Source organism: Hibiscus syriacus, unplaced genomic scaffold (assembly GCF_006381635.1).
Source record: "Hibiscus syriacus cultivar Baekdansim isolate YM2019G1 unplaced genomic scaffold, ASM638163v2 tig00111064_pilon, whole genome shotgun sequence".
Classification (NCBI taxonomy): Eukaryota; Viridiplantae; Streptophyta; class Magnoliopsida; order Malvales; family Malvaceae; genus Hibiscus; species Hibiscus syriacus.
Genome location: NW_024062968.1, coordinates 357,698 through 382,359, shown reverse-complemented (window position 1 = coordinate 382,359; position 24,662 = coordinate 357,698). Strand labels below are relative to the sequence as shown.

The 24,662-nt window shown below is 34.5% G+C and overlaps 1 pseudogene; it reads left to right on the top strand.

Annotated features, from left to right (window-relative positions):
• The first annotated feature begins 2,395 nt into the window (after positions 1-2,395).
• On the top strand, positions 2,396-9,939 carry LOC120151657 (annotated as a pseudogene).
• Positions 9,940-24,662: the final 14,723 nt, after the last annotated feature.

Here is a 24,662-nt window from a genome sequence, read left to right as displayed (position 1 = left end):
AGTCTTGCATAAAGGGTCTTTAGAAGAAGTGGCTTTTGCACTTTTCTTTTACCTCGGTACGGTGGATGACATAATCATCCAACAATATCATATTTATCCCCTTTGCTAATCCTGCTGCTGTTGAATATATCGAATTCAGTGGATGGGAATATGATGTCCATTAATATTAGTAGCTGATTTTGCCATGTGGAAATCGACACCTATGTGATTTGTTCAATCTTGGGGTGATTCTCATGGCCAATATAAAGATTTGCAGAAAGTGAAAAATGATAATTAATTTGGCCATACAGGAGATGGTTGGAAGGTTCCTGTTTGGCAGGCGGGAAAATTCCATGTATGTGGTTGAACAGATTGTGATAGGGATTTTCTTAGTGGATTCTGAGATGGAATTTTGTAGGCAACCCATTAAGCCATTCCACCAATCTTTTTCGTTTTCTTCTTATTTTCCGGTAAAGCTTTGAGAGACTTAAGTAATGGATGGAGCACCAAAAAGAGAGGTCAAATTTGGAGATTAGCCTAATTAAGTGGGTGCACTAAGAGACGTTTGTGCCCTGCGCACTCGAAAACAAATTGTTACGCATTTTGTGCCATTATACTTTAAAAATATATGATTAGTAGTACAGACTAACTTACCTCATTGGTTAAAGAAATTGTTGTTGTTCTTAAAAGTTACGGGTTTGAGCACCTACAGTGCAATAGGACGATTGAGTGTCCATTGTTAAATAAGTAATATTAATCACCTTAGCTTAATCGAAAAATTATACGATTAGTAGCAATATACGATTAGTAGCAATGTGCAAATTATTATTATTAGAATGTAACTTTAAAAGTATCAATCAGTGTGCATTCGAACATTTATTGTATAATTGATTTTGAATGTAACTAAATATAATTGAACATTTATAATATATTTAAATAATTACTCTAATTTATGGATCTGGTTGAATTAGATGTAATTAAAATTTTTAAATTATACTCTTCAATACGGACATGAGAACTAGTAAAATATACAATTACTCTCTTCAAATCTTTATGGATCTTGCTATTATTAGTTCACACATTAGAATTATTATTATTATTATTTCATGATATATAATATATATTTATAACATTTTTTCAATTCTCATAATTTAATTTTTGTTGGTAATTTTATTGTCAAATATTTATTTAAATATTTAAAATTATTTTTTTGGTACAAAGGATGAAACGGTATCGTTTCATTTACATTCTTAGAGTTTCTACGTACACTGCTAGTGTCTGCCTGAATCAAAGGGATAAGCTCGATGGTTTGTTCAAGTAAACTTTGTTCACCCTCTTGTTTATCGAGGGCCAACTTGGTAAGTCGATCGGCATACCTATTGCCTTCTCTCCAAATGTGCTTTATTTCCTTTACGCAGCCTTCTTCCTTCAGTTCGATGTAGTCTCTTCCTACGCTCATATGTTGCAGGTTTCCCGAGTCCTCTCCGTGCAATACATCTATGGCTTCTCTCCCATCAACTTCCACAATCAAATTCCTCACTTTTAGAGATCTAACAATGATGAGTCCCTGTTTAATACTCCATAATCCTGCCGTTTAGCTTGTTGATTTTTCAATATTTATCATGAACCCAGATACCTTTTCCCTTTTGTCGTTCCTGATGAAACCTCCGGCCACGGCGATTCCAGTCGAGTTATTACAAGCCCCATCGGTGTAGTTATTTTGTTGGGTTTAAGGTGACTTTCGTTTATAATAATTAAGATTATTTAGAATTTAAACTTATATATTAAAACATGAAATGAGAAATTAAGTTTTAATTACGTTGGTTTTGCCAAACAAGTCAGAATAATTTGAATTTTTAGGTTACTAAAGTAGTAGTTACTTTTTCAAACAATTACACTATGGTGTCCCTTAATGTTAAATAAAGAATTTATTTAATTATTAATCATATTAGTTAAGGCTAGTAATAATTGTATTTTAAACATTGTAAGTCATGAGCAAATCACACCTGAATAATTAAATAAACTAAATCCTCACTATAAAAGAGATAAAGATATTCAAAGGTTAATAATTAAGCAGCGAAATTTGTTGCCTCTTTATCTGTCAGTGCTTCCCTGCACAATTAATATTATTCTTTTGTGACAGAGAAGTTCCCTTTCTTTCTCCGACAACTTATTTAATGAATCTTCAATTTTAAAATTATTTTTTATTTACATGTAAAAAAAATTTATCCTAAAAAATATATGAAAAATTATTATTAATTAGTTAGGATCACAGATAATAAGACGGATTCATCTAATAATTTTTTCCCGTCTTCTGTCTTAGTCACCCTTATATATCCTCTTCTCTTTAAGTTTCTCAATCAGCCCTTAGAAACAGTTGTCCATTTCTAATTTGTCTCCCTCTCAAACTCTAATGATGTCTACTTCTTCATGTTCTAATTGGTTACTTTCCTTCTTTAAAAAAATCCAGAGGTATTTGCAGTCCAAAGCCGCGACAAAACGATCCTGTTCATCGTCGTCTGAGAACTCAAACAAGTTAAGAACGAAGAACAACGATGATGAAGCGGAAGATCGTCAGCTAGTTATGGAGAAAGAAACCGAGCTCGATGGTTCCGCAGTGCTGCAAAAATCAGTGAAGAGGCTTCACTTTGGGAGCTGGGAAGAGAAAGAGATGGCTGCTGTAGCCATCGAGAAACTCGCTAGAGAAGACGATAAGGCAAGGAAGCTGATGGCAGAGCTTGGAGTTATAAATATGCTTGTTTCCATGGTCGGCCGCCATCGGGCCGCCATCAAGGCGTTGATCGAGCTTGCTAGTGGAACTTTTACGTAAGTTTTTCCACTTCATTTCTTCTTTTTCAATTCATGGCATCCGAGTTAACATAATCATAAATGGTTAAATATGTTTGTAAGTAGCTTCTTCATGTTCTTGTCGTGGAAGATGTATGTCTAATTTTCAATCTGGAAAAGGTGTTGCAATGAAAAAGAAAGTTGTTCATAGGTCACATGTTAATCATAATATTTCATAGGATAAACTACTTATTTGATCATTCATCTATTACTTAATTTTTATTTTGGTCACTCAACTATTATACTTTACAAAATCATACCTAGCATTACGTTTTAATTCTATTTTAGTCAACCGCCCTTAAAACAAATAAGGGTAAACTACCTATTTGGTCACCCACCTATTATTTAATTTTTGTTTTGGTTTCGTCACCGAACTATTATTTCTTTTAAAATCTTAATTACCTAATATTACGCTTTAGTTCTGTTTTGGTCATCTACTATTAAAAATTACTGTGATGATGACATGATATTTTTAATTATTTTTAATATTGATGTAAAAATTATTGTGATGATGACATGATATTTTTAATTATGTTTAATATTGATGTGTCATTACCTTATAATTACATGTTAATATCACCCCTTATTTTTAAAGCGAGAGAGCAAAACAAAATCAAAACCTAAAGTTATGTATATTTTTTTTTTCAAAAAAAAAAATAGTCAGGTGACCAAAGTAAAAACTAAGTAATAGGTGGTGACCCAAACAGTGGCGAAGGCTACTGATGGTGTCTCTTTGAAATATAAGTTTTCTTCAATTAGTTATTTTATTTTATGGACGGTGCCCACCCTTAAATTTTATTTGTATTCATTCCATTTAAAAAATTTATGTTGTTAATATATGTGTACTCACCCTGAAAAATATTTTTAGAACCACTACTGGATCCAAATATGTTCTTTAAGTGAAAATAACGATGATGATTATGTGACATTTTTTAATTATTTCTTTAATACTAACATAATATTATTTTATGGTGACATGTTAATATCATCGTTAATTTTTTAACTTAATTATAGGTGGAAGACGAAATAGATAATTTATCTTATTTCATAACATTATGTAATTATTTTCCCCCGTCTCTTTTCTTCCAGCAACAAGGTTTTAATGCTAGAGGCCGGAATATTATCTAAGTTACCGAAAGACATTAACGTTGTGGAAGAACAAACAAGGCATGATTTTGCAGAACTCTTATCATCATTATCATCTCTATCAAATACCCATTTTTCTCTCAACAAGCCCGAGATCCTCCAATTTCTCATCAACATTCTCGAGTCACCTTCTAGCTTCGAAACCATGGAACTTTGTCTCGGTGTTATATATAACCTATCTGCAGTTTTACAAAATTCTGGAGTTTTGGTATCTAATGGAGTCGTCCACACGCTCTTGACTCTGTCTTCATTCAAAGATCTTTCGGAGAAAGCGCTTGCGGCATTAGGTCATTTGGTGGTGACTTTAATCGGGAAAAAGGCAATGGAAGATAGTTCAATGGTGCCGGAGAGCTTGATCGAGATCCTAACATGGGAAGATAAACCCAAATGCCAAGAATCATCGGCCTATATTCTGATGATTTTAGCTCACCAGAGCTCGACTCAGAGGGATAAAATGTCGAGCGCCGGGATCGTTCCGGTGCTTATTGAAGTGTGCTTAGTGGGGAAGCGTTTTAGCTCAGAAGAGAGGAATGAAATTGTTGCAGTGGTTTAAAGATGAAAGGCAAGCGAAGATGGGACCTCATTCTGGACCACAAATGGGAAGGGTGGCAATGGGTTGGCCATTGCATCCGAAGGAGGCTTATGAAGGGAAGAAGATGATGACGAGTTTGGTGAGGCAAAGTCTTGATAAGAATATGGAAATTATTACTCGAAGGGCCAACCGTGGTGGTGGGGGTGTTGATTCTGTTGGAAATAAAACACTCACACAAACAACTTTTATTGAAACTCAAACAAATATTACAAGAGTACTCTCACTCAAAAACAAGAACTACAACTCACTCTTATAAGACTTTGCTTCTTCACTCACTTAGAAGCTCTTAATTTTTCTTGATGCTTAAAACTAAAATGGGAAGGGGTATTTATACTACTCGAGAACAATCCTACACCACACAAATAAACTAATTTAAACCATTACAAATTCAACAAATATCTAACTCTCACCTAACTAAATTGATGTAAGCAATGACATCATTAATTAAATGATGTAAGCAATGACATCTTTAATTAAATGATGTAAGTAATGACATCAATTTAGTTTGGGTTTGGGTTTAGGCTCCCATAATGGATCAAGTTTATGATCCAACACCCTCCCTTAAACTTGATCTCGTGACCCCTAGTAGGTTCCTTAATCTTAAGAAGTCTTCGCTGGTCAGTGGCTTGGTAAAAAATATCAGCAACTTGATCTTGTGACTTCACATATTCAACTTCTACATCTTTTCTTGCAACACACTCCCTTATATAGTGGTAGCGAATATCAATGTGCTTGCTTCGATCATGGAATACTGGATTCTTCGCTAAGGCAATGGCTGACTTGTTGTCGACACAAACCTTGGTAGGCTCTTCTTGTATCAAACCAATCTCCTTCAATAGATTTCTAAGCCAAATTGTATGACAAACACATGAGGTAGCAGCAACATATTCCGCTTCACAAGTGGACAATGTGACAATCGGTTGTTTCTTTGACATCCATGTGAATGCAATATCTCCCATGAAAATACGAATCCAGTAGTGCTCCTTCGATTATCTATGTCTCCACCCCAATCACTGTCGCTATATCCAACAAGCTTGTAATCATTAGAAACTGAATAGAACAAGCCAAGTCAATTGTACCTTTCAGATAGCGAAGAATTCTCTTTGCAGCTTTAAAATGGGTGGTTGTTGGGGATTCCATATAGCGACTAACCAATCCAACTGCGTGAAGAATATCGGGTCTCGTGCAAGTTAGATAGCGTAGACTTCCTACCAAACTTTTGAAGAATGTTGGATCTACACTTTCGCCTTCTTCATGTTTGGTCATCTTGATCCCGTATTCTGCCGTGTGCTTATGGCTTACAGTTCTCCATCTTGAACTTCTTCAGTATCTCCTTTGCATAGCTTTCCTGTGAAATGAAAATTCCATCATTTTGTTGCTTAACTTCAATGCCAAGGTAGTACGCCATGAGCCCCATGTCTGTCATCTCGAATTCTTTCATCATCACATCCTTGAATTCATTAAACATGCTTGGGTTGCTTCCAGTGAAGATCAATCGTCCACGTAGAGGCACACGATCAAAATATCTTCATCTTTGATCTTGATATATAGAGCATGCTCGTAGGGAAATTTGTTGAAACCATTCTCTTGGAAGTACTTGTCGATTCGGCTATTCCATGCCCTTGGTGCTTGTTTTAGCCAGTAAAGAGCCTTCTTCAACTTCAACACCTTGTCTTCATGCCCTTTGACTTCATAGCCTGATGGTTGCTGAATGTAAAGTTCCTCTTCAAGAACTCCATTTAGGAAGGCGGACTTTACATCCATCTGTTGTATCTTCCACTTGTTTTGAGCTTCCAAAGAAATGATTAGTCTGATAGTCTCTAATCGAGCAACAGGAGCAAATACCTCATCATAGTCAATTCCAGCCTTTGACTATAGCCTTTAGCAACTAGCCTCGCCTTGTGCCTTTCAATCTCTCCTTTGGCATTTTGCTTTGTTTGTACACCCATTTGACACCTATCGCCTTATGTCCCTTGGGAAGTGAGGTAAGTTCCCATGTGTCATTCTTCTCGATGGCCTTGATTTCTTCGTCCATCGCATCTCTCCATTTCTTTTCTTGTACCGCTTCTTGAAAGCTCACTGGTTCACAATCGGCAAACAAACAAAATAATGTAAGATTATTTTGTCGTTCAGTTACCTCATAGAGATCTCTAAGGCTTCTTGTGCATTGCACAACTCTTTCACTTTGACTCCCACTTGACGATGATGAAGGTGATGAGTCTCCTTGAGTGGTTGATGTTGGTGAAGTGGGTGGAGTTGCAAGCTCTTGTTGAGATTCATCTAGTTGCTCCCTCATTGTCTGCTCATCTTCTTCAAACTGAGGAAAGAAATTGAAGTCATCTGTATGAGAGTTAAAATCCCATTCTCCTTCTTCGTTGAAGACCACATCTCGACTAATCACAAACTTCTTATTGTCTGGATTGTACAACTTGTAGCCCTTCGAATTAGCATCATAGCCGATGAAGATAAAACTCTCGCTTTTATCATCAAGCTTCGTTCTTCTCTCGTCTGGTACGTGAACATGGGCTATACTTCCAAAGGTTCTCAAGTGGGAAATGCCAGGCTTTCTTCCACTCCATGCCTCTTGCGGTGTCTTTCCCCATACACTTCTTGTTGGAGATCGATTTGACAAGTAGACTGCACATGATACTGCTTCCGCCCAAAATTCTTTGGGTAGTTTCTTGCTTTTGAGCATGCTTCGTGCCATGTCGAGGATTGTTCTATTCTTTCTTTCTGCCACACCATTTTGCTGGGGGGATCTAGGAACTGTCATTGGTCGACGAATTCCATTTGCTTCACAGAACTCTTGAAACTCCTTGGAAGTAAATTCTCCACCTCGATCGGATCTCATGGCTTTGATCTTTCTACCGCTTTCTCTCTCCACTACTGCTTTGAACTTCTTGAAGACTTCAAAAACTTCTGACTTCTGTTTCAAGAAATATACCCAGGTTTTTCTTGAAAAATCATCAATGAAGAGAAGAAAATAGTTATTGTTACCGAGAGAGCTTGGCTTGATCGGTCCACACACATCGGTATGGATGAGCTCAAGTGGCTTCTTAGCTCTTGTCTCTGACTCCTTTAGAAAGTTTTTCCTGAATTGTTTCCCGACTAGACACCCTTCACAGAGCTGGTCAGGATGGTTGATGTGAGGTAGTCCTTTCACCATCTCCTTCTTAGATAATAGCTCTAGACCTCCAAAATTGAGATGCCCAAATCGAAGATGCCAAAGCCATGATGCATCTTTGTAGCAAGCTTTCAGGCACTTTGCAACATCATTTTGTATGTTGATCAAGAACATTCTATTCTTTGACATCGGCACTTTAGCAATGAAGTTATTCTTATCATCTTTTATAGAAAGATTATAATTATTTATATGAATATCATAACCTTTCTCTACCAGTTGCCCTAAACTTAAAATGTTACTTTTCATATTGGGCACATAGTAGACATTTAAAATAAATTGATGTCTCCCATCTTTCAAACGGATAAGAATGTTACCTCTCCCTTTCACTGTTATTGTGGAATCATCTCCAAACGAAACATTTCCACTTACTGACTGGTCTAGCTCCACAAACATGTATTTCCTTCCACACATGTGATTGCTTGCACCACTGTCAAGATACCAGGAATTTGCTTGGCCACCATCAGTTTCCTTTCGTGCTAGAAGAAGAGTTTCTTTGCCATCTGTCTTTTCCTCCACGTAATTGGCCTTCTCCTCAATTTTGTTGTTGGGAGCTCTACATTCTGAAGCATAATGCCCAAATTTTTGACAATTATAACATCGAATTTGAGATTTGTCATACTTTGAGTTTGGATTAATTCTTCCACGGCCTCGTGTTGAGCTTTCTCCTTTCTCATAATTATTGTTGGAATTGTTATTGTTGTAATTCCAGCCTCGTCCACGACCTCGACTTCCACCTCGTCCATGGGCTCTACCTCTACCTTGGCCACGTTGGTTTCTATCATTGCGTTGGCTCTCATGCATATCCTTGAGTTGCAGCTTGAGGAGTTGCTCAGTAAACTCATGCTTCTTTTTATGCTTCTCTTCGTATGCTTGCAATGATCCTTGGAGCTGTTCGATCTTTATTTCTTCCAAGTCTTTAGTTTCTTCAATCGTCACGACGATGTGCTCAAATTTGGGATCCAACGAACGGAGTATCTTCTCTATTATCCTCACATCGTCTAACTTTTCACCATTTCTTTTTAATTGATTAGAAACAACTACTACTCTTGAGAAATAATCTGAAATAGACTCGGATGCTTTCATGTTTAAGGATTCGAATTCACCTCTTAATGTTTGGAGACGAACCTTCTTCACTTGCTCGGATCCTTTGTAAGAGGTTTGCAGCTTCTCCCACGCTTCCTTGCTAGAGCTTGCACTTGAAATCTTTTCAAAACCATCATCATCTAATGCTTGATAGATGAGGTAGAGAGCCTTCTTGTCTCTCTTTCTTGAATCCTTCAAAGTTGTCTTTGATCTGGTGTAAGAGTAGCAAAAACATCATCATCCGTAGGCTCGTTATAGCCTTTCTCTATGATATCCCACACATCTTGTGATCCAAGAAGTGCCTTCATTTTGATACTCCAATTGTCGTAGTTGTTGTTGTTGAGTGTCGGAACTTGGAATGGTGCCATACCATTTGCCATATCTCTCAATATAATGAGATTTTGTAAAATCCGATTGCACGGATGAATCCGGAACGATGAAAAAAAACTTTGGAGGGACTTGGACAACTCGATCAAGGGCTCCAACTTGGCTGACTCGGCTCAACTCGGTGAGTCAACTCGATTTTCTGGCAGCAGTCTTCCGGCGGTGCGTGGCGGTGCGTCAGAACTCAGATTGAGAAAATTCTGGCGGCGTCGTATTCCTCTCGTCGAGACCTTCGATCTTTCCAACTCACTCTGATGCCACTTTGTTGGAAATAAAACACTCACACAAACAACTTTTATTGAAACTCAAACAAATATTACAAGAGTACTCTCACTCAAAAACAAGAACTACAACTCACTCTTATAAGACTTTGCTTCTTCACTCACTTAGAAGCTCTTAATTTTTCTTGATGCTTAAAACTAAAATGGGAAGGGGTATTTATACTACTCAAGAACAATCCTACACCACACAAATAAACTAATTTAAACCATTACAAATTCAACAAATATCTAACTCTCACCTAACTAAATTGATGTAAGCAATGACATCATTAATTAAATGATGTAAGCAATGACATCTTTAATTAAATGATGTAAGTAATGACATCAATTTAGTTTGGGTTTGGGTTTAGGCTCCCATAATGGATCAAGTTTATGATCCAACAGATTCTTCTAAACTCAAATCATTGGTCCTCACCACAAGCTCTAAAAGCTTCACTTTCTAAAATGTTCCATTTTGGTCCTTGTAAAAAATACTTTGGTCATCAATTTTGGTGTTTTTAAATTGGGGTGAAATTCTTTTTCTAGTGAAATGTAATTATAATAGTTTACTAATAGATAATCTGTCTACTTGTTGAGCATCTGGGTTTTCTTCTTTCTTTAAAATTTTATGTTCCTGCATGGTGATTATGTGTTTTCTGTTCTTTTTTTAGATTATGAAATTCTTCTTTTTTGGCTCAAGTTTGTTTATTTTTGTGGTGTTAAAATTAGAAGTTCTAATGGTAAAATTTAGATTGGCACCTAAAACTTTTAACAAATTCTGTCTTCATAAATTGTATCAAATTTTGATCAGTTGGGTTCACTGGTCCTCCTGAGTTCTTCAAATCTTTGAATCAGTCCCTCCATATTTGAGTTTGACTGTTGAATAAATCAACTAGTTGGTTTGTTTTGCTGCCTGTTTTTGCTGAAACCATATTCCCTCTTCCTGGACTTGAACTATGATCATGAGCATTGCTGGAAATATGATGTTCCCTCATCTGAGTCTGGGAAATAAATTTCATACTAGTTGATGAATGTCTTCTTTGAACTTGGACGGATAATTTCCCCAACATAATTCTTAAACCACCGCGTTTCGCGGTTTATGTAGCTCCCTGGTGGATTAAACCCGGTTCTAGAAGTGAACTAACACATCCATGTTTGAGCTCAATATGGATGGCAAATCTAAAGGCATAGCTTGGGACATGGACATCCGTATCACAGATGCTTCGTTGAATCTAAAATTACAAGAGATGCGACTTTCTGAATCGGATTGGGAGATTACTAGATAAAATTAAAATGATTTTGAACAAACACGGACAAATGGTTCTCAATTCACGAGATTGGAATTTTCGTGAGTAAAATTGTTTGAATAATGTGTTAGAAAAGAATTTGGTCAAGTAAAGTGTAGGAAAAATATCTTTTTCCAATTAGGGTATTTATTATCGTACTTAGTGGAAGTCATCTGAATCACACAACAAATTTTGAAAGATGTCTGGATCAATCGTCGGCTTTTGGAGCTATTCCTTGCATGTATGAAACCTTAAGAAAACACCTTTTAATTAATGTGATTTCTTGAAGTTGTTGAGTGGTTCAAGCAACCTCTATAAATACTATAATAAACATCTTAATTAAAAAATAATTTTTGTCACGGGACGTGAACTTGTGGGCGATGTCGGCCCACAACAGACTACCCGTGGGGCCACAACCAACACAAGGTAGGCTTCTCCCACTGTGGTGCCGAGACTAACACCCACCAGGGTACAACAAACGCAAACCAGGCAGGCAACAAGGGCCACGTCGAGACCAAGGCACATACAGCGCCGAACAAGGTCAAGACACACCCGCCCCAAACTACCCACAAGCACGGCCATCAAACAACAAGGTTCGCCTAGGGTCGTGACCAATGCACACCAAGGTGAACCTAGAGCCGGGACCAACACACGACAAGGTCAGCCAGGGGCTCTAGCTAGCAAGCAATGGGATACACTCGGGGTTGCGGCCAACGCACACCTGGTGTGCACCTAGAACAAGATGAATGCACAAAGGGGGTCACTTGGGGGCGAAGACAACACACATCAGGGGCACACAGGACCGAGGCATGCACACACTGAGGGTACACTAAAGACCGAGGCCAACACCGACTTAGGGCCTATCCATCTAGCAAGGTCGACCATTACTTGGAAAATAAAGCAAAGTAGCATATTTCTTATTTGAATAGAACTCAAATATTAGAGTTTCAACTAAAGTAAAGAGTTTTACTTATAGTTAGACTAAGAGTAGTCATGAGATGTAAGAGGACTTTATTATAAAAGGAGGCATCTCTACCTCCATTGGATATATAGAGAGTTTTATGTGAATAAATTCAGGCATTCGAGCAAAAAATTTCCCCACGCACGCTTACTTATGTTTTTCAATGCTTTTCCATCGTGCTTATCGTTATAGCAACATTAACTAAGGAGTTTAGGCTGACTTAGACCCCGAACAACCGAGCGAGGTATATAAGGGTCGCACAGACCATCTAGCCAACAGTCTAGCCCCTTATCAAGTGGTATCAGAGTGATGTTCATCGTTGGATAAGATGGCTTCACAACGCCACAAAACAACAAGGTCTGAGGGGGTCGACACCCGCAATGCTGGAAAGAAAATATACTATTTAAATGACATCATCGCATTGCTTCAAGGTAAGATCGCTGAACTTGAAGACTCCTTGAGGGAAGCTAGGGAGGTGTCGGATCAATTGGAATCCATCGACCTAGAAAAGCTAGGGTCCATGATCTCGAGAAGCTTGAAGCCTTGGAGAATATCCAAGAAGATATACAGACTGCACTCAATGGATTAGATGCGAAGAGTTCCCAACAAGATGATGCTTTGGAAGCCCAAATCCTGGCCTTAACATAAAAGGTCGAAGAACTTAAAAACCAGGGTTCCAGAACCGAGGTTGAAAACCTAAAAAAGGAAATCGAGCAACTCAAGACTAAGGTGGCCTTGTGCAAGGTTACCGTGGCTGGTAGCATGCTAACCAGCGCCCCCAAAGGACGGGCCGAAGAAAAGTTTATTAGTGATTAAATGTGAAATGTTGAAAAGTAAAGTGAATGGTTATAAAAATAATAATAATGATTATTTAAGGGATATAGAAGGATATTGATATAATTAAAGCTAGTTTCGATTTGGTAAAAGAAATTAGTATCGAATATATGTATTAGAATATTTATACGAACATGAGTTATTAAGTTAATTAAAGTATTAATATATGTTAAAGTTATATATGAAGTTGATAATTATTCTATAAATATTTTATATTAAAAAGGATATAAGATATTATATACGTTATATGATACGTCACATATCACTCATATGACTCATGTATCTTTGTGGTGTATGAGGTGGAGTGATAATTGAATAATGTACAAATCACTAATATAACTCATGTACCTTTGTGGTGCATGAGGTGGAGTGATAATTGAATATTGTATAGACCACTCATATTACTTATGTATCTTTGTGGTGCATGAGGTGGAGTGATAATTGAATATTGTACTGATCACTCATATTACTCGTGTACCTTTGTAGTGCATGAGGTGGAATCTATGATGCAATTGTACGAAACAATATTAAATTGTTCAGTGGCTACCTAAAAATTCATATCAATTAGAAATTAAAATATATCATTACAAATGTATGTTACTAAATAGTATGATAATAAATGTTAAATTATGAGATTTTAAAATAAACAAAATTTTATCGACCTTTGAATAGTAACTGCTATACATAAACATGTGACCTCCATAACATGTATTTGGAAATGTGGTGGGCCCAAACCCACATGTCCCAAGATAAACTAGATCTAATACCAATAAATGTAATACTTTTAACATGTATTCATATCCGAATAGAAGGTAAGGATGTCACGTGTTTTTGTATAGCATTTACTGTTCAAAGGCCGATAAAATTTTGTTTCTTTTAAAATATCCTAATTTAACATTTATTATTATATTATTTAGTAACATAAATTCGTAATGATATGTTTTAATTTCCAATTGACATCAATTGTTAGGTAGCCACTGAATAGTTTAATTCTGTTTCATATCATAATTAAAACTGTCTAATTTTAAAACTCAACTAATTAGTCTTTATAACATAATTTATTATCGCATTCATACACAACCATTTAGCATCTTATCATATTTTCACTTTTCTTTATTATACTTTCTCATACTATATTATTGTACATTTTATAATCTCACAGTATCTTTTATCTCATCATACATTATAACATCTATAGTCGGTTTATTAGAAAAAAATTCTTTTGGTTGTTGTTTACCACCACACGACTACTCGCCGACAACAACTATCATTATTATTATTATTATAAATTCCACATTTTTCGCACACACACATGCATATATATATATATATATATATATATATATATATATATATATCTCATTTTCAATTTGAACTATTCAAGTCATTTTCCTCTTTTGAAACCTGACAATCATCATCTCATAATTTTATCATGAATCATATAAACTAATGTCAGATTTTAACAAACATTTCATATTATGTTATTTTACGTGTTCTAGAACTTTTATTCATTCTCATATTCTTTTCTTTCATATACTTTTCATAACTTTCGTATTTACTTCATATTACTCACACATATACTTATCATTCATATGGCTATTCAACACAATAAAACTCCTATCTATAAACCATTCAGTGTAATTTACACTATGTTTATAAAATTTTACTGTAAAATATAATAATTAAACTTGTACCGTTTATTTTCCTATACTCGCTCTTTTTCTTGTACATAGTACTAAAAAGTACTATTCTTGTTCCTATATCGCTCCTTTTTTGTTCTAATTCTTTTACTGTATTGTTTCATATGATATACCATTTATTGTACTATTTCTTTAATTTCATTTTATAGCCCAATACAAATCATGAGATGTATGATAGTTGTAATACCCCAAATATCGGGTCGGTGACTATATTGAAAGAATTTAAAATTTTGGAGGATTAAATTGAATAAATGGTAAAGTATAAGAAACGATTTAATTAAGACCAATTAGTAAGAATGGAAAAATGAAAGGGCATTTTGGTCCTTTATAGGGAAATAGATTTAAAATTAATTTTTATTAGGAAATTTAAGAGAGAAAATGGGGAAAAATTAAAAGGCTAGTATTCTTCTTATTCTCCTTCATTTTCCCCGTTGCTCGTGCTCTCCCTATAGCCAAGGTAAGTTTTCTTTGAGTTAGTTTATTCTTTAGTTTATGGGTAAGTTTTGGAACCTTAAGTGATATAGAGGCTTAACGAAAGTTCAAGGATGATTAAAAACTAAATGATTATTGAAATATTGGAGATTGAAGAAAATGAGTTTTTGAATGATATGTTGAAATATGAGTTTTTATTGAGGTTTACAAGTAAATTTGACTTGTCAAAGAAGTAAATAAGAGATTAGAAGCATTGGATATGATTAAAAACATGTATGAAAAGTGGTGTGATTCTTGGTTTGGAGTGTTCTTTAGAGAAATTGGATGTTATAGGAAGATTAATGAAGGAAACTTAGATGGGTTAAGTAATGATGAATTTAATAGTATTGTTGGAGGTAAAAGTAAGAGAACTTAATTAAATTTGTGTAAAAATCGAGCTGGAAATCGGAAAATCTGGGTAAGGGTATCGATACTGGAAGAAAAGTACCGATACTATAGGTTTAAATTTGGGGAAATAGGTTGAACAGTGTCGATACTAATTGCTTCGATACTGATGCAATTAGTATCAAGACTGATGTGGGTATCGATACTAATAGGAAAGTATCAATACCATGGATTCTAGAATACAGGAATAATATCGATACTGAAGGGAGAATCGGTACCATAGTATAGAAGTATCGATAGCATACTAGGGGTATCGATACTATTGAGCCTGAAATGTTTTAGATAGGATAAATTTTAATAGAAATTGAATATAATAGTACTTTTAAGTATTATTAAAGTATAAAATGTTGTCGAAGAGTCAAGCATCAATTGCAGCACACTAGTGAGGAATATCAGGTGAGTGCATTTATTATGTACATTAAAGAGTTATAGTTGCATTGAATGCATATGTTGCATTGTTATATCAGTACTATGTGTATTATCGGCACTAAGTGTGTAACCCACTGAATTCATAATATGTTAATGAATAACCGTATCGTCACTAAGTGTGCAACCCACAGAATTCATAATAAGTTTATGAGTGACCGTATAGGTACTAAGTGTGCAACCAACATAATTCATAATATGTTTATGAACCACCGTATCGGCACTAAGTGTGAAACCCACGGAATTCATAATGAGTTTATGAACGATCGTATCGGCACTAAGTGTGCAACCCACAGAATTCATAATATGTTTATGAACGACTGTATCGGCACTAAGTGTGCAACCCACGGAATTCATAATGAGTTTATGAACGACCGTATCGGCACTAAGTGTGCAACCCACGGAATTCATAATGAGTTTATGAACGACCGTATCGGCACTAAGTGTGCAACCTACGAAATTCACAATGAGTTTGTGAATGACCGTATCGGCCCTATATGTGCACCCCAAGGATTTCAAAATGAGTTTGTGAATTTCCATATTGGTACTTAGGTGCAAATTCATGTACCATGCATTATCATTCAACATATATTGGGAAAATAAAAGAATAAGTTAGATAAATACTGATTAATAAGTATGTTGGGCATACTAAATATGATTTCGTAGGTTATGTGAAAGAAACATTGTTTATCAAGCCAATTTTATGTATTATTATGATTTATACGAGTTAATTTATATTTTGATATTTATGATATACTTATGTTTTGATTTCACTTCATTATTATTATTCCTCACTAAGTGAATACTTAGCGTGTGATTGATTTTCACATGTAGGTAAAAGCCAGAATTAGAAGTAGAGTATAGAGTAACTCCAAGAATCAAGGAATATACTACAATATTAGTAAGACATCCTATGATGAAATTTTGACTCAGTTTAGTGGAATGTACTTATGAATGTCCTATTAGCTCTATTTAAATATTTTAGAAACTGGTTTGTAATTGAGTAACTGAATCATCTTATGTTGATTTTAAATATGGATAATATGAACTGGTATTGCTAATTGGAGTAGACGTGTTTAAATATATATATATATATATATATATATATAATGTCTTATAACTTATATTATTAAATTGTTTTATCTAAAGAAAATGAAATTTTTCTTATTTTCAAGTACCGAAAATGTTTCAAAGTCATGTGACATATGTGACTCGTGTACGAAAATGTATACAAGAAATGGGTGTTATAATCCCAAGTCTCATTAAGTGGACACTTGTATGCACTTAAAAGTGCCTCGTAGATATATTTATACTCGAAAGTGCCTCGTAGAATTGCACCATAGGTGTTATATGAACATATATCATATAGTCACTCCACCTCATGCACCACAAAGGTACATGAGTCATGATGAGTGTTCTAAATCGATAATATTTTCTTGTTAGATCTTCGATCTTATGGATTTATTGTTGCTGATTGGTTGTATTATACTTATTTTCATGCAGGATCTTACTTTTTAGAATTAGCAGTAAAAATGGCATATTCTGTATTTTTTTATTATTTGTTCACGACTGGAGACATGGGAACGACTCTGGACATGACACGGTCTAAGGTGGCAGTTTCTATAAGGTCTATTCAGTAGCAGTTTTCTAGAACATCTAGTCAGCACCTTCTAGAAGGTGGACGGGCAAAGATATCTTAGGAGATTTATTTTAATTTTAAAAGTTTGAATTTAGAAAACATTTGGAATTATCTTTAGGATTATTTTTATTTTAATTTATATGTTTATCTCTAGGATTTGAGAGGCTATAAATGTTCTTGGGGTACGCCTAAACATACAACTCAGATTTTATTCTTCTTCTTATTTCTAGTTTTATAAAGTTCTTTATTTTCTTTTCTTTTCAAGTTTTCATTTTCATTTATTTTAAGTTTTATTTTTAAACATGTTAAGTATGACTTTTGTCATGCTTAGCTAATTTTTTCATAAGCCGAGGGCTAAAGCGATGGCTCAATTCTGACGTGAGAATTGAAAAGCACTTGAGTAACTTCGAAATATCTCTCTCAATCTTTGTGCTTACTTTCAAAATCAAAACAGTTTTCAAAATCAAATATTGACTTTGGTCAAGATGTTGTTGCGATCAAATGTGTGGGAGGAATAATCAACATATTTAAAGTACATTTGACATCCTAGGAACACACTTGGTGAGATTGCCTTGCTAAGAGGGAATTGAGATCGAAATTAATAGTTATTGAAATAACAATCCGAGTCGGTCTTCACGAACTTAAACGATTATTGATTTACGATTATTGATTTACGATTATTGATTTACGATTATTGATTTACGACAATTGATGTTGATGAGATCAATTTTTGAAGTTGGAATCAAAGATTGCATTGGGTATTCAGTATACAAAGTAGAGTCACGAGGATTGCCCTTGTAGACAAAGTAACCGACGTGAATCCCAAAGGGAAAATCTAATTCGATGATCCGAAGGAAATTGAGTCAAAGTGAGGCTTGAGGATGTTTTTACCATATTTATTTTCAACTTTACATTATCTATTTTTTCTTTATTTTTACTTTAAATCGCTTTTTATTATTTAATCTTTTTTTTTATCAAAACCCCATTTTATCTACTACATATCCCCTGGTCAAGACAATTCAAACCAAAATTTGGGAATTTTCTAAGTCTTTGTGGATCGACCATTACTTCTCTTTACTATGTATTTCCTGTATTTATTAATTGAGAAAAAAAAATTATTTTAACATCAAAATGACAGTTGTAAAGTCATATGAGTGGTCTGTCCACCTCATGTACCACAAAGGTACATGAGTCATATTAGTGGTATATACTATATTCAATTATCACTCCACCTCATGCACCACAATGGTACATAAGTCATATGAGTAATATGTTTCATATCATATAATGTATATAATATCTTATATCCTTTTTAATATAAAAACATTTATAGAATAATTATCAACTTCATATATTATTTTATTATCAACTTCATATATTATTTTAATATATATTAATATTTTAATTAACTTAATAACTCATGTTCATATAAATATTCTAAAAGTATTATTAACATATATTTGGTACTAATTTCTTTTTCCAAATCGAAAGTAACTTTAATTCTGTCTAGCTTTAATTCTATTAAATTATCCTTCTATGTCGCTTAAATAATTATTATTATTACTTTTACAACCATTCACTTGACTTTTTAACATTTTATATTTAACCACTAATAAATTTTTCTTTCAATTATAAACCCAATATTTCTAATATATCTAAATTAGTTCCTTAATATTAAATTTAAATCCATATCTATATTTTCACATTATATCCAATCTAATGCATTAACTTTACATAATTTCATTTCACCACCAACTTTCCTAAAACTTACAAATTGGATCTCTATTTTATACAACTTCCCACATGAGCCAAAATCCAATTTAACTATTCAAGTCCCTCTAATAATTATTTAGGCTTTATACATTATCTCATACTCAATCTCTATTTTAATCCCTAATTTCTCCATATTTACAATTTATTTCTTTAGCTTATACATTCTTCCAAATTAGATTCTAAAGTCATAATATCATAATTTTAACCATAAGTTAAATTCTTTTAAATTTTCATCTCAACTTTTCTATTTATTTAATATAGTCATTTTTACCATTTGATCCTAAATTCAAGCATCCTAACACAAATTCACATATTCCAACATGTTTAATTTCTATTTCTTAACTTATACAAATTTTCTATTCAAAACCCACAACTTATATAATTTATAATTTAGTCCTCAATCTTAACAAATGAGTTGGTGGTAACTGTTGACTGCCCATCAACCGAGCTAGGCTTCTTGGAGGTAACTGTTTTTCCAATTGGGAATACTACTGTTTGGTCATTATTATTTTCTTTCTCATTACTATTTCCTCCAAATTGAGTGACTTTTCCTGTTACCGACAGAATTTGAAACCTCAGAAGTGTATCCCACCAAATCCGATTCACCAATTGATCTATTATGTGAGTCCACAAAATCATTAAACTGCTTTCTCGTGCCAATGACATTTATAGCTTCATCATTCCCAAATAGTTGTCCCCCGAGAAGTTCAAACATTTCATTTGCCCTGTTAACGGTAAGATTTTCGGTGAACTGTCCTCCATCGTCGAACCCTAATTCTGTTAATTTGTACCTGAACTTCCTGGTCTTCAGAGGAGGAAAAACTCACCCCTTGCTCTCCATTTACTTGTATTGATTGTTTTTTTATTGTTAATTTGTCTATGAAGCCTTTCTCAGGAGCTCTTACTTTGAAAGTTTGATTACCCACTCAAAGTCCACTAATTATTCGATCTTACTCACTTGATTGGTGATGATAAGCATCGAAATCTTTTCTCCATCTAGAATCTGGTTTGCATTTTCTCGTAGAGATTCCAGAGAACCCCATATTTCAGCTTTTCTTTTAAATGTGGTATTGTTCCAGCACTGCAAAGGAATCCCCGAGACCTCCATCCATGTTGCTCTTTCCATCCCCATGAAATCCTCCTTCCACATTCTCACGTCCTCAAATATTTCTTTTATGTACGACCAGTTTAGATCTTCCATCATCAAAAAGAGATCCTCATCTTCGATTGATATCAGAAAGGTTTTACCACCAATTCTTAGCACTTTTATTTTTTCTAGGCTCCATTCTTGAAGTTTTTAATTGATACTACTCACAGTATAAACTGTTTTTGTTCGGCCAACTAGGGACTTCTTGAGCTTCAGTAGATCTTCTGTTTCAACATGCCCAAATATTTTTCTTTTGCTTTCGTCTGAAGACTTATATTTTACACCTGGGTTCATGTTCTCATAATTGGCACCATATCGACGCTTGAAGACCTTTGAATATTTCCTTCTACCATTTGATTCTTCTTCCTTCTTCAGAACTGATCCCTGCTTCTGAATTTTGCCATTGATACCAAAGTCGATTTCCCTGTAGTATGTGCCTCTTTTCTCCAAAATCTTACGAAACCAAACCTTGTCTCGTTTCTGCATCTTTTAGCTGGAATAAAGCTATCAACTACTTCACCATATCTCCCAAATAGTATCCACAGGCCTTTCCAGTGGAATCTTTCTGGTATATTGCTGACAAATACGGTTGTCGCGCCCGGGATCTCCTCTCTGCTCTTTTCTCCATCGAATTAATCATTGATAAAATTCTAGAAGGACGGAAATAAATTTTCAATAAAAATTATATAGAAAAAGTGAAGATATATGATAATTTGAAAATTTAAGGCTAATAACAAGTGGCACTTGTATATTTATGATAGCTAATTTTTTAATCTAGACTAACTAATGAATGGATGATGATTTTTTTTTTGAGAATTAATGAATCATGAATGCATTTTTTAAGATTATGCATGAATATAAAACTCAAATGAGCTAGAAGTTTTTTTTTTTTACATCGATAGGGGACAAAGGGCCTGAGATTAATGTCTTATTCTATACCCACAAGTGGGGAAGTCAACAAAATTTTTATAGTAAACCCTTTCCTCACCACATAAATCATAATCGATCACCACTTCTATAGTAAACCCTAGCTATGGATTCACCTATAAATACATAGCTCATGCTTTGCTTCTTCACTTCAACTCAGGGCCTGATCAGTGAGCAATGGCTTTAGCACTCAAAACTAAGTTTTTTATTTTTGTATTCATCGTTTGTGGAGTTCTGGCAATTTCCATGTTGGATGAAACCATTGTTGCTGAGAAATACAAACAACGGATGGTTCAGCATGGACGATCCTATGAGCTGCAGGAAGAAGAAACTACGTGTTTTCAGATTTGCAGAAATAACTTGGAATTCATTGAAAACTTCAATAAGATTGGGAATCAAACTTACAAGTTAAGCATTAATGAATTTTGCTGACTTAACTAACCAAGAATTCCTAACGTACTTTTCTGGGTACAAATCACCTCCTAGGCAAATTTCACTTAAAACTAAAGGGTTTTGATATGAAAATCTGACTAATATCCCAGATAGCATTGACTGGAGGAAGAAAGGAGCTGTCACTGAGATTGAGGACCAAGGTGCTTGTGGTAAGAGATATAAATTTAGCTCTGTTAGTTTTCTAAAACAATAATTAATTTGCTTCTTTTTTTATACAGGAAGTTGTTGGGCATTCTCCGCCGTAGCGGCGGTTGGACGGAAGATGCCTTCAAATACATTGTTTAAAACAAGGGTCTCGCCGAGGAATCGAAATATCGATACACGGCCAAGTACAGGAATTGCAGTCGACGAAAAGAAACATTCAGAGCTGCGCGGATCGCCGGCTACGAACACGTACCTCGCGAGAATGAAGAAGCACTATTAAAGGCGGTCAGCCGGCAATCTTGGGATGAAAATGGTTACATGAGGATCAAGAGAGATGTTCCTTCTAAGAAAGGTGTTTGTGGCATCGCCGAGGCACCTTAGTATCCAGTTGCATGAATATCTATCTATCTATATATAGTATGTTCAAAGGATTGCACTTAGCCTTCTAGTTTCCCTTATGAATCATTACTCGTTATTGTTGTTGTTTCCTATATAAATGTATGTGTGTAAGTCTATACATAAGACGTATCTCGAGTGCTCTTACCTAAGAAAATATCAATGTTGTAGGGATCTTGAATGTTGATCATGTAAATTTAGCTTTCCCATGTAAAATTAAAGGCTTAATGTCAAAATTAATTCTCAATATTTGTCTGAATGGTTATTGTGACATTCTTTTTAACCTTCAATGTTTTATTTATTTATTTATCATAATGTTTCTTATTGGATGGAATCCGTTAATTGATTATACGTTGTTGGCATGACATTTTCATGTGTTAAATTATTGTTGTGTCACGTGTTATGTCGCCAAAAATGACTACGTGACATGCAACACGTCATTCAAAGTGATGACATAAGACATGAGATGACAACAATTTAGCACATTTAAAATTGATGTAAGTAACATGTATCGATCTATAGCTAGCCAATGATTCCATCCAATAAGATTCATTATGTCCAAAAATTAAAATACTCTGAAAAAATAAAATAATCATTTGGATAAATATTGGAGGACTAATTTTAATATTATGTAAAAATAATAATCTAGTATTGTAGTGGTCAGTCTAATTTATATTGTTCTTCGGATATCATTATTGAGTTTAGTCTCGACCAGGGGCGTACGTAGGCCTACCTAGGCCAGGGGCGTACAACTGTTATAATCCGCAAAATTGCAAGTTTCAGACAATGATATAGGAATAGATCAAAGTTTAACAGAGTCAATAAAAGTAAGGAAAAAAGAAGAGTATTCAAAAATTATTTAAGTCCAATCTATCCAATTGATATGACCATGTAAATAGTATTGAATTTTAGAAGAAAATACTATAGTTTTATTACCAACATAGCAAATAAGGGGTAGTGGTGCAGTTGGCTAGGTCGTAGGTCTCATAGCATAAGAGTGATCCTGAGGTAGAGAGTTGGAGCCTCTCTCACCCCATTAAAGTTTTTTAATTTCCATAAAAGAAACGATTTGTTTTATGAATTATTCTATTAAAGTATTGGTTTCATTTCTCTTGGAAACTCTTATCTATTTGGTAAGTATTCTGTGTGCGTCCTGTCTGTCTTTGTATTGAATGAAAATCACGTATGTTGCAGTTTTGTTGAGTTAATGTCTGTTGAGGTAGAATCTTCTTTTATATGATATATAATGTTTCTGGTACCTGTATTTGATTGAAATTACCTACTGAATGACTGCATTCTTAATATGTTTTACTGAAAAATCATGATCTCTAGTTGTTGCATGAGCCATGAGCAATAACATAGTATGCATGTCTTCCCATTCAACAATAAAATATGATCTTGTTGGTATACCTTGCATATAGATGGCAGAAGACCCCTAAACAATATGAAAATAGAGGAACTAAATCTTAAATAGTACAAGACCCCTAACCTATTTAGACCTAGAATATATCACTGCAATACACATATATGAGACCGACTCAACTTGTAATATAGATACAACAATTTTCAAGGTTCCAACTATTTCCATCGGCAATAAGCACTCTTTGGAGGACAAAATTTGCCCAATAGACCATGCGGGTAAAAAAATTGGCCTATTAAGTCATCTCCATAATTAATTTGAGATCTGCACATTTGTTGCATTAACTTAAAACTCATCATATCGTGGGTAAAAAAATTGGCCTATAAGATCATCTTAAAAATTAATTTGAGATTTACGACATTTATTACAGTAACTTGAAACTCATTACATCGACATGACAAATTTTAATAAAAAATATTTTTTTTAAATCGAAGTGAGGAGTTTGAATAAAAAATAATTATTTGGGCAAATTCGTCATGTTAGTTTGCACTATATTCCAAATTAATTTTGGAAATGGCCTAACGGGCTAAGTTTTTTACCCGCCTGGCCTATTGAGCTAATTTTGCCCTCTTTGGAGACCCCATCAATAAAACAATTCTACACTTGGTGTAGCATCTATGCTCCATTCAATAAATCGATGACTTGGGAATATATCATCATCATCATCCGAGAAGACAATCCAGGATCCAACCAAAGCCTTTGGAAAGGCCAACAATTTCTTCAGAAATCCTCTGATGTCATCAAGTGGGAGGGGAAGCACTAAAGCCAGGAAAGCTAGGCCACAAGGGCACACTTTTGGGATACTATTATACTAATATTTGGATGCAGGCAGATAAACACAACTCTGCTGTATAACAAAACATGAAACATAGCTTTTTTTCATTGCATAAGCATAAAATAAAAGGCACTCCTAGCATTTCAATTAACGACATGATACAAAGAAGACTCAAGCGTCTTATTCCATTCTTCATTTCAAAAACAAAAACTAAGGCTACTTGAAATATGGAACTGCCAGATGACTGAAGAATAATGCTTAGCAATATCATTGCCGACAAACACAAACATAAACCAAGTTATGAACACATATGTAACTAAAACATCCCAAAGCAAAGCATATACATTTTGCAAGTAAAATGTTGGAACAAATCATTCATCAGATATCCATAAATGCTCGGCAAGTGATCGAATAAGACTAAGTAAATGTG